This window comes from Cynocephalus volans, chromosome 15, assembly GCF_027409185.1.
Source record: "Cynocephalus volans isolate mCynVol1 chromosome 15, mCynVol1.pri, whole genome shotgun sequence".
Taxonomy (NCBI): Eukaryota; Metazoa; Chordata; class Mammalia; order Dermoptera; family Cynocephalidae; genus Cynocephalus; species Cynocephalus volans.
In genome coordinates this window covers 18,003,829-18,018,635 of record NC_084474.1, presented here as the reverse complement: position 1 = coordinate 18,018,635, position 14,807 = coordinate 18,003,829, and the positions used below count along the sequence as shown (strand labels likewise).

The 14,807-nt window shown below is 36.7% G+C and overlaps 1 protein-coding gene across 1 annotated transcript in view; it reads left to right on the top strand.

The window, feature by feature from the left end:
• Positions 1-14,556, top strand: part of CA8 (carbonic anhydrase 8) — an 87,022-nt gene extending 72,466 nt beyond the window's left edge. Inside the window, exon 10 of the mRNA XM_063080004.1 lies at positions 14,377-14,556. The gene's annotated coding sequence lies outside the window, so the exon portion shown is untranslated. The remainder of the gene's footprint in view (positions 1-14,376) is intronic.
• Positions 14,557-14,807: the final 251 nt, after the last annotated feature.

The window sequence follows — 14,807 nt, the reverse complement described above, 5'->3', positions numbered from 1 at the left end:
TAACTCACCCAGGTGCTGGAAGTTCTTTAGTTCAGCAGTGCTAGTTCAGATTTCTGGGAGCCAGTTGATATAAAATGGTTCTTTACCCGTTGAATTTTCTATGAGATGCAGGAGAAACAAATTGTAGTTTAAAAAAGAATAAGACTAAGCTTAAGGTCCAGTTTACTTATTGCTCTTGGTATCATAATATGGGTACTAATATTCTGACAAAATGATAATTTGCCTGTTTATTTCATTAAGTATTGGTCCATTTTTAACAGTCTATTCTGACTGTTTCAAGACTACCTCACCCGTGACTCATATATTGTTAAACTGCACACGTTTACAATAACTATAATGAATTATAATTGTTTATTTTTGGTAAAAACCAATGCCCACAAAGCTCTAAATAGTTTCCTTTTTTGACCCCTTATAGGAGGAAAAATATGTATGCCCCAAATATATTGGGGAGAGGAACAGAAAAAAGGAAGAAGGAAAAAGAGGGTTATGGAGCAAGCATCTCTGGGTAGTCCCTTGGTCAGACTTGCCCTCATTTTTCTTTCCGGGTCTTCAGAGTTGTCCTTGACTGTGCTGAACTGTTCCCTACCTGTACTTTTGCAATTAATCATATTGTCTTCTTAGCTTTAATAAAGCTATAGCTAGCATCAACTTCCTATCTGTTCTTCTAGTAACCTCAAAGAGGTATAGGTCAGAAAAGGATAAGGCATTGGAGAAAAGGAGGGGCTGTGTGAGGAAGGTGAGAAAGTCAACTCGGAATGACCGAGTAGGCGGAAGCTGCTCTCCTTCCAGGATGGGGGCAGCTCAAAGCCAGTTTCCAGTTGGTAGAATTTGGATGCTTCTCAGTCATAATTTAACCTGGTGCACGGCATTAGGGGAGAATTGAAAGCTTTATAGATACAGCTGTTTTCTATTTACTGTATCACATAGAATTTCCTCAAAATGGAATGGATTTCCTAATGGGTCTCAAAATGATTTCAGGAAGATGCCAAAGCACCAAGGATACTCAAACTATCTATTATGTTTTGATTATGTGATTTACAATTATTATTAACCCAGTAATGAAAAATATTCAAGCTGTATAGGCTTTTTTCAAGATTACTGAACAAGGAAAATAAGTCTTGCTTTGAAATGTGTCTCTTTTCCTTTTTACATTTTAGAAATGTTAATAATTTATTGTTGATAAAAATTCTGGAATGATTTAGTTTTTTCTCCCCTGATGAATTCAAACACATTTGTAGAGTAAAGAGCATTTCACAAATTTATTTAACCAGAGAGCAACATAGGTACATAGAATGTTCTGGCAGATGTGTGGCGGAGTGTGCACTGTCTTGGAGGACGTGATGTGGAGAGGTAAGGGCAGAGTCCAGCAGGTGTAGGGACAGACACCTCTGCATCTTCTCCACGTGCTTCTCAGGGGTGGAAGTTGCAGAGCCTGGATATGTACCAAGACCTGGCTAAGCCACCTTGGACACAGTGCAAAGTAAGAGTCAAATGAAAGATTTTTGATTATTTTACACTCAAGGTAAAAGCTAACAAACCTTTGATGAAAACTTTCCAATAGTAACCATAGTTTGTTTTCAATAAATCATAGATGTTATGTGCCAGGCACTATGCTAAGTGGTTCACATACGTCTCATTTTACCTGAAAAGAACTTTTTAAGATGGGCATTGCTTTTTAAAATTTTACCAATAAACTGAGGACCAGAAACTTTAATTGTGTTCCCCAAATAGATAAAGCTATTAAACTATACAACCAATGAAAATGACGGAAACAGTCATTTAAAACTAATGCCCTTAAAAATATATGCACATATTTATTTTGTTATATTAATTCTGATTCTGTCTGAACACCTTTCAAAGAAGTGATTATAGTTTCATTAAAGTGCAATATAAAATTTAAAAAATTTCTAGGTCAGGAAACAATGAAGTAAATTTAGCTGACCAGTCTAGAACCTAATCTGTTACCTTGCAAATAGTAAATATTTGTCAGTTAAATAAAAGTATTTACTTTCTTCAGTAAACTTTATATTTAACTTTGAATTATTTGGAAATTGAGAGTTTATGTGTGACTGTATATTGCCTTTTACATGTTTTAGATATTTTTATTATTATTTAATGACATGGAAAATGAGTGTCCGTGTTTTTTACTCATCAATAGATGGTAAGTTTCTTAAGAGCAGTAAATTTCAAGGGGCATTTTCAGACCTCATCTTACCGGATCTCTCAGCAGCTTCTGATACCAACTTCCTTCTTGCCGCACTCTTTTTTTGATATCTGTAACACAGAATTTCCTTCTTTCTTTCTGCCTGCACTGCCTCTGTATCCCCTGCAGATGCATGAATGTCCCTTTAGGAGGCCACTTAATATTGGAGTCCTCCTGGCTCAGGCTTTGGGGCCTTCTGTCTCTGCAGATGAACTCCTCCACACTCATAGCCTCAGTTGCCTCTAAATGCATGTAACTCATTCATTTACATTCTAGACTAGGTCTCTCAATTAAGTTCTAGAATTGAATGTCCTCTGTCTGTATAACTTTTCTTTTGACAGTGTCAAAGGCATTTCAAATTCAACATATAGAAGATTGAATTTATGATCTTTCTTCACGGACCTGGCTCTCTTCCAGTTTTCTTAGAAACCCAAATCATTCATGACACCTTTCTTCCTCACCTCACATTTCCAATTTATCATCCATTTCTGTGGATTTTCCTTCTGATGGCTTCCAAAGTCATGTTTGTATCTCCATCTCCATCATCACAGTCCATAAAATTAGCATCATCTCATCGAGGCTGTTGCGAGAACATCTCCCTGCTCTTCTACATAGTACTGTTAAAGAAAGATTTATAAAAATAGAAGACAAGGATAACATATTGCACTCAAACTTGTATGCCAACTCAGACTGATGGGACTAGGTGTCTGGAGAGTACTGAGAAGGATTCTGAATCCACAGCTGAGCACAGTGGGAAGGGAAAGAGTGACAGGACTGATGGGCAATATCTGCCATTGGTGGTGAGAGGTACTGTGGCTTGTTATTGCCGTCCACATGTAGGTAGGATTATTGATGTCTGATTTAAATGTCTTAGTTATTAAGTGTGTAGACTTTTGAAAATGGGCTTTGGAAAACTGATCTGCATTAGATCTAGTGATACATAGCTTGGTGTTAACAATTATCAAGGAAATACAGAACCATGATAAAATGCCTGAAGTCACCTGATCTACCTTCTTGTTAATATTTTAATCTTATGTATGTATAGGTATGGTCCTGATGCTTATATACAGGAAATTGCTTACATATAGCAAAACCTAGAGAGTCTGACATCTCAGAATGGAAATGACATGGCATGAGAGTGAGGAAAGGATTATGGCATGGCAGTGTGGAGGAATTTACCTAGACCCCTTTATTAGGGGTGGAAACTATCACCTGAAGAAGGGTTAAGTGTCTTCCATTTGGACTACTATAACAAAATACCATACCTTGTGGGTAGTTTCGAAACACCCAAATTTTATTTCTTACAGTTTTGGAGGCTGGGAAGTCCAAGATCAAGGTGCCAGCAGATTTGTCTGGTGAGGGCCCACTTCTTGGTTTGTAGAATGGCACTTTCTTGCTGTGTCCTCACATGGTAGAAGGGGCTAGCTAGTTCTCTGGGTTCTTTTTTTTTATACGGGCACTAATCCCAAAGGCCTCACTGTCACCTTGGGGGCTATGATTTCAACATATGATTTTGGGGGAACACAAACATTCAGACCATAGCAATAAGTTAGAGAAGAAACGTGGTAAGAGAAAGGTAGATGCTGATATGACCCTCACAAAGGTGAGAAGCAATCTATTTTAAAATATTTTAACAAAAATATGCCAGACACAACATTTTTTTATTTAACTATATCTTTGAGATATTTTTATGTTAGTATGTACATGTCTGCCTCATTCTTTTAGCTACTTCAGTTTTACCTTAACATTCCAGTTAAAATGTGTTTTGATAACGTAAAAAGCTAAGATAATCTAAGTAATACCCAATACTTTAGACAGAATCTGAAATATTTGTTAGATAATATGGAAGCTTCTCCTTTCAAGAAATTTGCCTCTGGGTTAACACCTTCTCAAAATAAATTAATTGTTAAAACAATAAAACCACATTGGTTTTGGATGGGTCTGTTTTCTGTTACAGTGCTTTTTAAAACAAACCCCTTCAAAATATCTGAATTTTTATTGCTCATTCTTTTATGAGTCTTATTAGAAACTCATAAAGGTTTTAGGGCTTGTCTACAGAAAATATTTTCAAAGACATGTTAGAAGCTTGGAGTTGAATTGGATCTTGAGAAGTTGTTTAATCTAGTCTTTTGCCTGAAGAGGTCTTCAAATAAATTGTTCCAAGTTGTTGCTCTCTATACCTAAAAAATCTCCAGCAAATAAACCTGTCTGAGAATACCTACGTCAGCATTTCTTTACTCCTGCATAATGCAAAAAGGAAACAAAACAAAACAAAAACCTTTCATGGACTACTGTATCTGCAGAGTGTTAACTGAATAAGAATGCCTTTTTTGATGGTGATATTTTTATGGTTTTCTATAAATAAGTATTTTTGGTGAATATAATTGGTTATATTCCAAGTCTTCTAAGATTTTTGTTTCTTTTCTGTTAGCAGCGTGTGAAAATCCCTACAACCTTGATGCTGCATAGAAACTCATGTTATTTCTTGCAGATATGAATGTTCCTTCTGATCTTAGTATGCGTATAATCAACTGTTCTCTAACGGTATCTTTTCTTTAGAGAATGATTATCTTTAGTGGGTCCCAGCAATAATATCACTGTAATGAGGAATAAAATATTGTAAATAAGGATAACAATGTTATTAATCATCTAAATTAGTCATCTATGGTACATTCCTGCACCTGAAATATTTCCAGAGGAAATAAGGCTAAAACTCACATTTGCTTATAATTAGACACAATACAAACCTTCTCTCATTATAATAGTTGCGCCAAATCCCAATTCAACTTAATTCCATTGACTTTGATTTCTGTACTAAAAGCATTAAGCTTGAACTAGTGAAAAATGTATAATATGTGCATTCAATTAAGAAGTAATTAGATACTCAATCACCCTTACAACACACCAGGGATTAGGGAAGAAGGAAGAAAAATGTGACTCACTGTAGTGTATAAAGCAGTTGTGTTAATTAGTTCAGCGCTAATTGAGATTGAGAAAGTGTCAAAGTATCCTAACGTAGGTTTACTGTTGAATAGCTTTAAAAACTAAGTTTAGTGTTTCGTAATACTTTAATGCTGAATAATATAGAAATTACCAACATATACGATTTATCCTAGAGTTTTGATCAAAGTTTATTCCTTCTAAGTTATACACATTTGTGAGAACTGGGAAGGAAAAGAACTAATGGCTTTTTATGTTTCAGACACTATGCTGTTTTTTATCTCATTTAATCTTCACAACAATCCTGGTTGGCATGTGCTTTTATTTTCATTTTAGAGATAGGAAATTGAGGCTGAGAGGGGTTGAGTAACTCGCTCAAGGTTAAAGCCAGTAAAGTGCAATGCATGGATTCCAGCCCAGGTAGGTCTAACCCCAAACACTGAGTTCTTTTTACAATGAGAAAGGGCAGAAAATTATTTACGTCCTTGCGTATCTTTGCCTTCTTATCTCTTTTGATAAGTTCCTGGGAATGAGATTTCTGGGAAAAAAAGAACATGTGTGTTTTCATTTTTTGGTAGCATACTGCTTAAGTACCCTCTGGGAGGGTCGTGCTGATCTGTGCTTGCACCATTAATTGAAAATTTTATAGAAGGTATTTTTGCCCTTTTTTGGGTCAGTCATTCAGTATACTTCCCACCTCTTTGTCATCTCTTTTTTACTTCCAATTTATTGAAATATGTTGATGTCCATCTACCTATTAAAATTGTTGTGGCAAAGGTCACCTTTGATTTCTTTCTATGTTTGCATTTTGTTCCTGTGTCTCCAAATATAATACATGTTCATGATAAAATATTCAAATACGGAACAAAATGAAGCAGCAGCAAACATCTCTCAAACCGTCCTGTCAGGGCTTAACGTGTTTTTGTTCTACAGTGTGAGTATTCAGTAAATGTTACTTTTATCATTATTTTTGCCCTTTTGATCTCTCTTTACATTTATATCTCATATGGATATATAGATACATAATGTTCCGTATGAGATTATACTGTGCATGCTGTTTTTATCAGCTTAATGATATATCTTTTCATATCAGTGAACCAATATATGTCATACTTTTAAATCATTGTTCATAAGTTTCTTTTAAGTATGTACCAAAATTTATTGAGCTGTTTCTCTATTATTGTACATATATGTCATTTCCAGTGTTTTGCTATAATCATCAAATCTGTGGTTAACTTACCCACCTATTTCCTTAAAAAATTCTTAGTAATGAGATTACCAGGTCAGAGTTTTATTGTAATATATGTATAAATTGCTCTCTCCAGGAGTTGTATCAGTTTATGCTCCCACTAACCATGTGCAAAACTACACTTTCCACCTTCACCAACACTGAGTATTTTGACTTTTTTTTCATTCTTGTCAGTCTTTTAAGAATGGCTTCTTTATGTTATACTAAGTCCTGTGAATACTTGGATCTATTCTTGATTTCCTTATTCCGTTCCATTAATCCGTCTTTTGATGTGTGTTAACCACAATGTGTGTGGCATTAATGTATTGGCATTAGTGTTTGGTAGGACAAGACCCTTTACTAACCTCTTCTGCACAGTTTTCCTGGCTGTTCTCACATATTCAATTATTACAGATAAACTATAGAATTATTTTATCAGAAGCGTAGAAATAAAGAACAGAAGAAAGAGCAGGTGAGAAAGAGACAATGACAGAATAATAAAGCAAAAAGGAAGAAGAATCCTGCTAGAATTTTTTATAGGCATTGACTTTATAGAGTAATTAAAAGAGAATTGATACCTTTATAATATTGAATGTTTTTGTCAAGGAACAATACAGATCAGTGTTTATTTAAAAGTTTTTTTTATGACCTTCACACATTTTATAATTCTCTCTTCTCACTAAATTTACTCCAAGGTGCACATTTGGGCTCTGGAGTCAGTCTGGGGCGTGGCCTGCTAGGTAACACGGACACCTCCACTTGCTGCTCCACAACTTGGCAAATTGATATTCTTTCAGTTTTAGTTTCCTGTCTATAAAGTGGAGATAGAGTCATAACCTCCTGGGAGTGTTGTGATGATTAAATGGTAAAATGCAGAGCACAGTGCTTAGCAGATGGTGAGCATTCTTTAAATGTGAGCAATTACTGTTATTGTTGTCGTCATTGATTTTGACTAGTGTCTTTTTCCACTATAGTTTTACGTTAGTTAATATTTTTTCACAGAAGAATAATTGATTAGGTTTGTCTCTGGCTTTCTTACTAATGTTCCATATAGTTTTTGATAAGATTTCATCTGATTATGTTGAGTTTTCTAGATAGACCATGATAACATTTGTAAATAGTGACAATTTTATGAGTTCCTTTTTAATTTTAATACTTATTTCATTGCACCATCCAGTACTTCTAGAACAATGTTAAATAATTAACAGTGATATCTGGTGCCCTTTTCTTATTTCTGATAAGCTTGGATTTCTATTTACAAATCCAGTGGCAGGATTCCCATGCTCTTTCCTTTGAATCTTCAGAAGCATTTGACGCTCTTGACCTCTTCTCTTTCTCTTTCTCTTTTCTCTCTTTCTTTTCCTTCCTTGTTACCTGCTGCTGTTATTATTACTTGATATGTTGAAAAAGGAGGTGGCTATATGCCCTTGCTTGTGATGGAAGGGCATTTATTTTATTTTGTTTTCTGGCAGCTGGCTGGTGTAGGGATTGAACCCTCAACCTTGGCATCTCCAGCACTGCATTCTAACCAGCTGGGCTAATTGTTCAGCCCTGTTTTTAATCTTCTGTTTTGTGTATGGCAGTATTCTAGGGGCTGTGTGAAAATATAAACACAGCCACACAGTACTCTCCCCTGAAGGAGCTTACAGCCCGGTGTTGGGGGTAAAGCAGGTGCACAGCTAACTCCAGGTCAGAGCAGTGTGTGCAGACTGCCCGAGGAAGTGCCTCACCATTGTGCAGAAAAAGGGAACGTCCATGTTTCTTTTTAGAAATATTGATATTCCTTAAAGGGCTCTTATTTTGGAGCTTTTACACTAAATTATTGTACTTACAGAGGGATGCTTTAGTGGGTTATCAATAGGCTGAGCCAAATTCACTGGAACTCACGTCTGCTCTAAGACCTGAGTGACCTCTGAGGAAAAGGATGTGTGCACACATGCTTTCTCATTTTTGGTAGCTTCCTAGGAAATTCGCCAATCCTGATTTGATTTGCACTTATTCCCTAGGGTCTCTTCAAAGCGTGTAATTTATGGTCCAGAAATAGACACATGAAAAGTAGCATCTGTTATAGTTATATTAAAATAGCAAATAGAAGACTCCTAAGGATGTGGCCATACTTCAAGGTCATCATTATGAACAATGATCATTGTGTAATAGAGAATTTCCCTTTATAAAATAAGCTTCAGATATAGATAAATGGGTAATTTGGAGGAAATTTCAAAGGGGAGAAAGTCAGCCGGATTGCCTTTGTGTATTGAAAGTGTCACTTCTTTAGATTGTCTTACTAAATAAATTTATATTCTGAATGCCAAGTAATACAGTTATATAGAAACTTTAGAAAATATACAAATGCATAAAAAGAATCTTCTGTTTCAATTAATGATCATCAATTGAATGCAGGTGATGAATTTTGTTTCTACCACAGACTACGTTAAAATAAGAGGAAAGTTATTTTCTTTTAAGTGCTTAAACCCACATAACAGAGAAAACAAGAGAGGAGACAACAGCCACAATATTGTGGAAGTGGAAAGCAGATGGTTGTGTTGTAACAGATCTAGTAGATGTGAGGAACAAGCCTGTTTATGTGACAGAATCCCAGGAATTGGTGGCAACAGATGTCTCTGGAAGTTGGAGTGAAAGGATGTTGAAATCATTTGTATTGATTGAAAGTTGCTTGAGAAAGAATTACGTCTTTGAGTCCCCTCCCAATCCCTGGTGGACGCTTAGAGGTACTTAACCACTGGAGCCAAAGAAGAGAGAGTCTCTGTGGTAAGGGACTTCTGTAGCTTGGATACCCTCCCCCCAGCCTCATTGAAGCTAAATCCCCAGTGCAACTGTTGAGTGTGGGAAATCCTATTATGATCATTGAAAATGGAGGCCTTGAAGAAGACATTAGATTGTAGGACCATGCCTAGTGAATGGATTAATAATGGTGGTCAGGGGCGTGGTTCTGAGGGCTTTAAAAGAAGAGCACGTGAGAAGTTCTCTCTCTTTGCTATACCATTTTTGGCTATGTGAGAACCTTGTGTCACTGTGGTCACCAAGAAGGCCCTCACCATAAGTGTGAGGACTTCCCAGCCTCTTAAACTGTAAGCAATAAATTTTGTTTTCTTTTTAAATCACCCAGTTCCCTGTATTTTGTTATAAGCAACAGAAACAGACTAGTACAGGGGCCACCGAGTGAATAAATGATGTCCTCATGCTTCATGTCCCTCTTCTCCCTGCTTGGCCTGCAATACATTGGCAGAAAAGCCCCCACTCTTCAGACATGGGTCTGGGAAGATTTTCTAGGGAGGATGTGAGCAGCCCAGGGACTTCTCTACGGAAATGGAGCAATCAGCCCATCCTGTGGTGAAGGCACAACAGACAGGCCTCCCCAGGCCCTTGGCCTCCACTCTGGTTTCCCTGTAGTGGTTGCTCCCCACTTTTAGATATGAGCAGTTAAGGATATTTGAAGAAAGCTCATATCATGAAAGAGCCCAAAACAAACAAGAAGGTGATTTTAAAGTAATACTTAGTGTGAAGAGAAAAACTTCAAGAAAGTCATCATTCATATCTTCAGAGAGAGAAGGAAAGATGTTGCAACCCTGAAATAAGAACAGGATGCTAGTAAGAAAAGGAATATTCAGAAAACAAAGTGTTTTTGTAAATTGAGGACATGATAGCAAAATGCAAAATTCTATAGTAGAACCAGAAGGCAGAATTGAAGAAACGTCTAAGAAATAGAGCAAAAAGCAAAAAGCTGAAACATGGGAGAGAATGAGGTCAGAAAATTAGGACTGGTCTACGAGGTCCATTATCCAAATAACAGGAAAGCTGGGGAGAGAACAGGTAAAATGGAGGAGGGGAACCCAGCAACAAAATTATTCAAAACATTTTCCCAGAGGTCATGGGCCGACGCTTATGGATTGAAAGGACCCACTTAGTTCCCAGCATAATAAATCAAGATACATCCACACCAAGGCATCATCATTGTTAAACTTTAGACACCGAGGGAGGAAAAACCAACCAAACAAAAAGACAAACAGGTCAAAATCAAACAATGTGGACTTTGAATATTAGACTTCTCAAGAGCAACACTGGATGCTAAAAGTCAGGGGCATCTCCTTGAGACTTCTGAGGGGAAGTTACAGCCCTCCTAGAATTTCTTACCCAGTCAAACTTTCAGCCAAATGTGTGCGTAGAATAGTCATTTTCTGATACTAATGTCATGGAAAATTTACTTCCCAGGAAGCCACTAGATGTGACTTACCAAAATGAAGAAGTAAACCAAGAAAAAAGATGTGGGACCCAGGAAACAGGCGATCCAACAAAGGAGAAAGGCCAAAGGAATGCTCGGAGTGCTGTGGGGTGAGATCACAGGCAGGGTGGGCAGGCGGTCCAGGTGTGAGCGGTGAGAAGGTTCCAGGAGAGCTTTCTCCCGGAAGATGAGATTGATACAGCGCATGGTATGTCTGACTTCTTGACAGGAGAGTTAGGCAGTTGGTAGGTAGTTTTGGATTGAATTAGTTATGAGTATATAGAAAACTGATGTGGAAAAAACAAAAGATGCTTATTCACTCCAGAAAAAAACAAAATGTTGGGCAGGAAAGGAAAATCAAATTAGTATATGTAGTTCAGCTCTGAATGATATTTACATTATTACAATAATAGAAACGGTATTGATCCAACCAAAATTACTGTGTAACTATATTTGAGGATGTGGGGTGATGGGAAGGGTTTATGTGTGTGGGGTGGGGTGTGTGTTTGTGATGCTGACAGGAGGAAAGCAGATCAAATCGTTCTCTGTAGGGAAAGTTGATATATAATACCAAAAATTGAAAGGTAGCATACAGTCATGCCACTTAGCTCTATGGTGTTAGTGAGATAATCAGCTAAGAGTTGAGCAGGAAATTGGGACAGGGGACTGATAGTTTTTATAACAGATATTTTATAACTATTTAACTCTCTATGTCCATGTATGATTTTGATAAGAGCTAAAATAGGAGCAACTGCTCCTGTCATCTTGTTACACTTTTTATGCATGTACACACACATTTTTCTGAGTGTTTGCTTTGGACCTTAGGAACAGTGCAGATGACACCAAGCGTGATTCTGTCCCATGAAAACATTCTCTGAAACTCTGAAAAATGAAGTAGGTGTTGGTATCCGAGGCTCAGAATGGGCAAATAAATTGCCTGAAGTCTTACAGCAATTTGGTAAAAGAACTGGGACTTGAATTTTGGTCTCCCCGATTTCAAATCCATATCCCAGACTGTGATCAATTGAAACATTGTTCCAGGTGGTCTGGTATCTGCAGTAAACAAGATCAAGTGTACTTTTGGAGGGGGTAGCTAATATAATGATCATCCTCAGAGAGCCTTGGCATTGGGAGGTATGTTAGTTCGTTTTGTGTTGCAATAACAGAATACCTGGGTAATTTATAAAGAACAGAGGTTTATTTGGCTTACGATTCTGGGACAGCTGCATCTGGTGTGGGCCTCAGGCTGCTTCTACTCATGGCGGAAAATAGCAGCCAGTGGTGGGTACAAGCAGATCACATGTGGAAAAGAAGCGAGCGAGCGAGCGAGAGAGAGAGAGAGAGAGAGAGGAGGTGCTAGGGTCTTTTAAACAACCAGCTCATGGGAACTAATACTGCGAGATCTCACTCAGGACCCCCCCGCCCCAGGAGCTCATTAATCCATTCATGAGGGATCCACCCCCATGACTCAGCTTCCAACACTGCCAAATTGGAGATCAGATTTCCATGAGTTTTGGTGGGGACAACACATCCAAACTCTATCAGGAGGTGTCATTTTCTTTGAAAAATATAGTGGGGGATGGGGTGAGGGAAGTCAACAAGCACAGGCTATTATTTTAATTTCCTGTGTGAGGGAGATCTTCGCAGAGTGAGTACCCAAATTCACTAGCAGTTGAGTTAAGTGAGAATTCCACACCCAGTTAAGTTAGAATTCATCTGGCATTTACTGAGTACCCCCTGAATCACGCCCTTAGAGCATCAGAAGTGAAGGGACACGAGTGAGCATGTTTGTGTCTTGCACTGTAGAGGCATGCTAAAGATTAGAATTATTCTGCCTTAGGTTAAGACCTGACTTCACGTGATTAGAGTGACTGCATATTTACCTACCCATCTGTTGTTTAATTGATGTTTTCCACCATGGTAGCTTAATTCTTAGAAGGTTGGGAATATTCTAAAAATTAAATTTTATTTCATAAACTTAGAATATGTGCTTTTAGGCTAGCCTTTCCCAAATGATTTCTGCAGAGCACTGATCCACCAAGAGGTTTGTTAAATCAAGAGGTAACTGCCCACATACGTTTGGAGATTTCCTGGCTGTGATGTCCTCCTTTTGACGGTTTACAATGCTCATTAGCATATTAGAAACTCTGAAACGGTTTTGATTTAAAGAACTGTATTTTACCAGAGTCTCCACAATTCTGTTGAACATAGATTCATTTTTTTCCAGCCAACTTCTGTTATGTGGAACAATTTGGGGAAATACTGTACTCCAGGTTATTTCTTTTTGTAGAAAATTCATACATTGTAACCTGATTTTACAATTTGATTTTATGAAATGATGTGATTTTTGCAATTTGATTGTCAGTTTTATGTCACTCTGTAATTTGAGAGTTTATAATTGTCAAAAAGTGTCCTATTTTACATTTGAAATCATATCTTTGAGGCATAATCTTAAAGATCCGATGGGAGAGGAGTTGTGGAGAGATTGGTCCAAAGCTAAAAATTTCAGTTAGAAGGAATAAGTTCAAGAAATCTGTTGTATGACATGACTATAGTTAATAAACTATATATTGTGTTCTTGAAAATTGCTGAGAGTAGATTTTAAGTATTCTGTTCTCACAAAAATGACAACTACATGAGTAATGCATATGTTAATCAGCTTGATTTAGCCATTTCACAATGTATGAATATATCAAAACATCATGTCGCACACAATGAATATATACAATTTTATCTGTCAGCTTAAGAAAAATAAGATTGTAAAAAGAATTGATTGTGATTCACTATCATATTTGAAATGTAGTTGGAAATACCCTAGCATTATAAATATTTTCTAGTAAATTGTTTCAGAAGTTATGTATATTTGTGTATATGTATGTGTACATAAGTGGACATGCATATGTATATATGTGTATACAAATACATCCACAGATACCTATACGTGCATCATATACAGATAATTCTAAAGTATTCCATTGTATATAATTTATTAAGAAAGGGGGCCGTTTAGTTTGTTTCCAATTTTTTGTTGCAGCAAATGCCTTTACACATAAAATCTGTATGATTGGATGATTATATAAGTATCATAAGTTCCCATAAGTGTAATTCTGGATCAAAACATATATGCATTCTAAGTTTTAATAGATATTTATTGACTAAAAGACTGGACCAGTTTACCTTAGGCAGCTGTATGTGTCAGTTTCCCCACTCCCAGTGCTGGCAAGCAAGTAGATGTTGTTCAACTAAAATCTTAGCAGATGTCATTTTCCTAAATGGGAAGCATGTTATTCGTTGTCTCAGAAAGTGGTATTGTCTCATGTATTCTTCTGTGTTTATTTACTTAATAGAATTGTGAAGTTGTCTGGAGACAAGGAAGAAGTAGTCTTTGTGTTCTTGAGGTACCATCCTTCTGTGATTATTGAAATTAATAATAATTTAAAGCTTTATTTTTATTTATTAGACATGATATACAAACTTTTTGTTTATAGAACTGTCTAGCATTAATTTATTGATTTTGATTGAACACATTTCTTTCTGTGAAATTTTACATTAATAGATTCTGACATAGAAATAAAATTATGGTCGACTTTGTGGAGAAATTGCAGAGATAAAAAGCTTGAGCATGAAGATATTTTTGAAATTTCCACATTTTCTTATCATAAAATTTTTTGTTTTTACTGTGTCTTGCTGGACTGTAAAAAGACTTTTTCAGCCTTCTGTGTAGGAATGTCAGTAACATGATTGATTTATTCTTTTTGCTTAAAGGAGGAAGACAATGGTCCTATAGTGCCCTTGGATGAAAAATGGAGACTTCTGAGCTGTAGCTTCAGTTTATCCTCAAGCCTGCGTTGTCTGTCTTCATCTGACCCAGCTCTGATGGACATCTGTGACAGTTCCCTGTACCCATGCTGTAATGAAATATTAGAAATGGCTGTGCATTCAAAAGAAACCCCGAATTATATATCCACATCACTGCTGCTAGTATTCATATTTTTGCACATACTGTTTATTGCTTATGTGTAGAAGGAATGAAACTAATTTTCAGAGTTTTTATTAATATGAATATATATCATGTATTAATACTGAGACAAGAAAAATACATTCCCAGTGTTAGTGGTTCTTCATTTCCTGTCTCCAACCGAAAATTCGCTCGTTCGGAGACTAGTGTAATTCTTGACAGTAAAACAAGAGTTTTG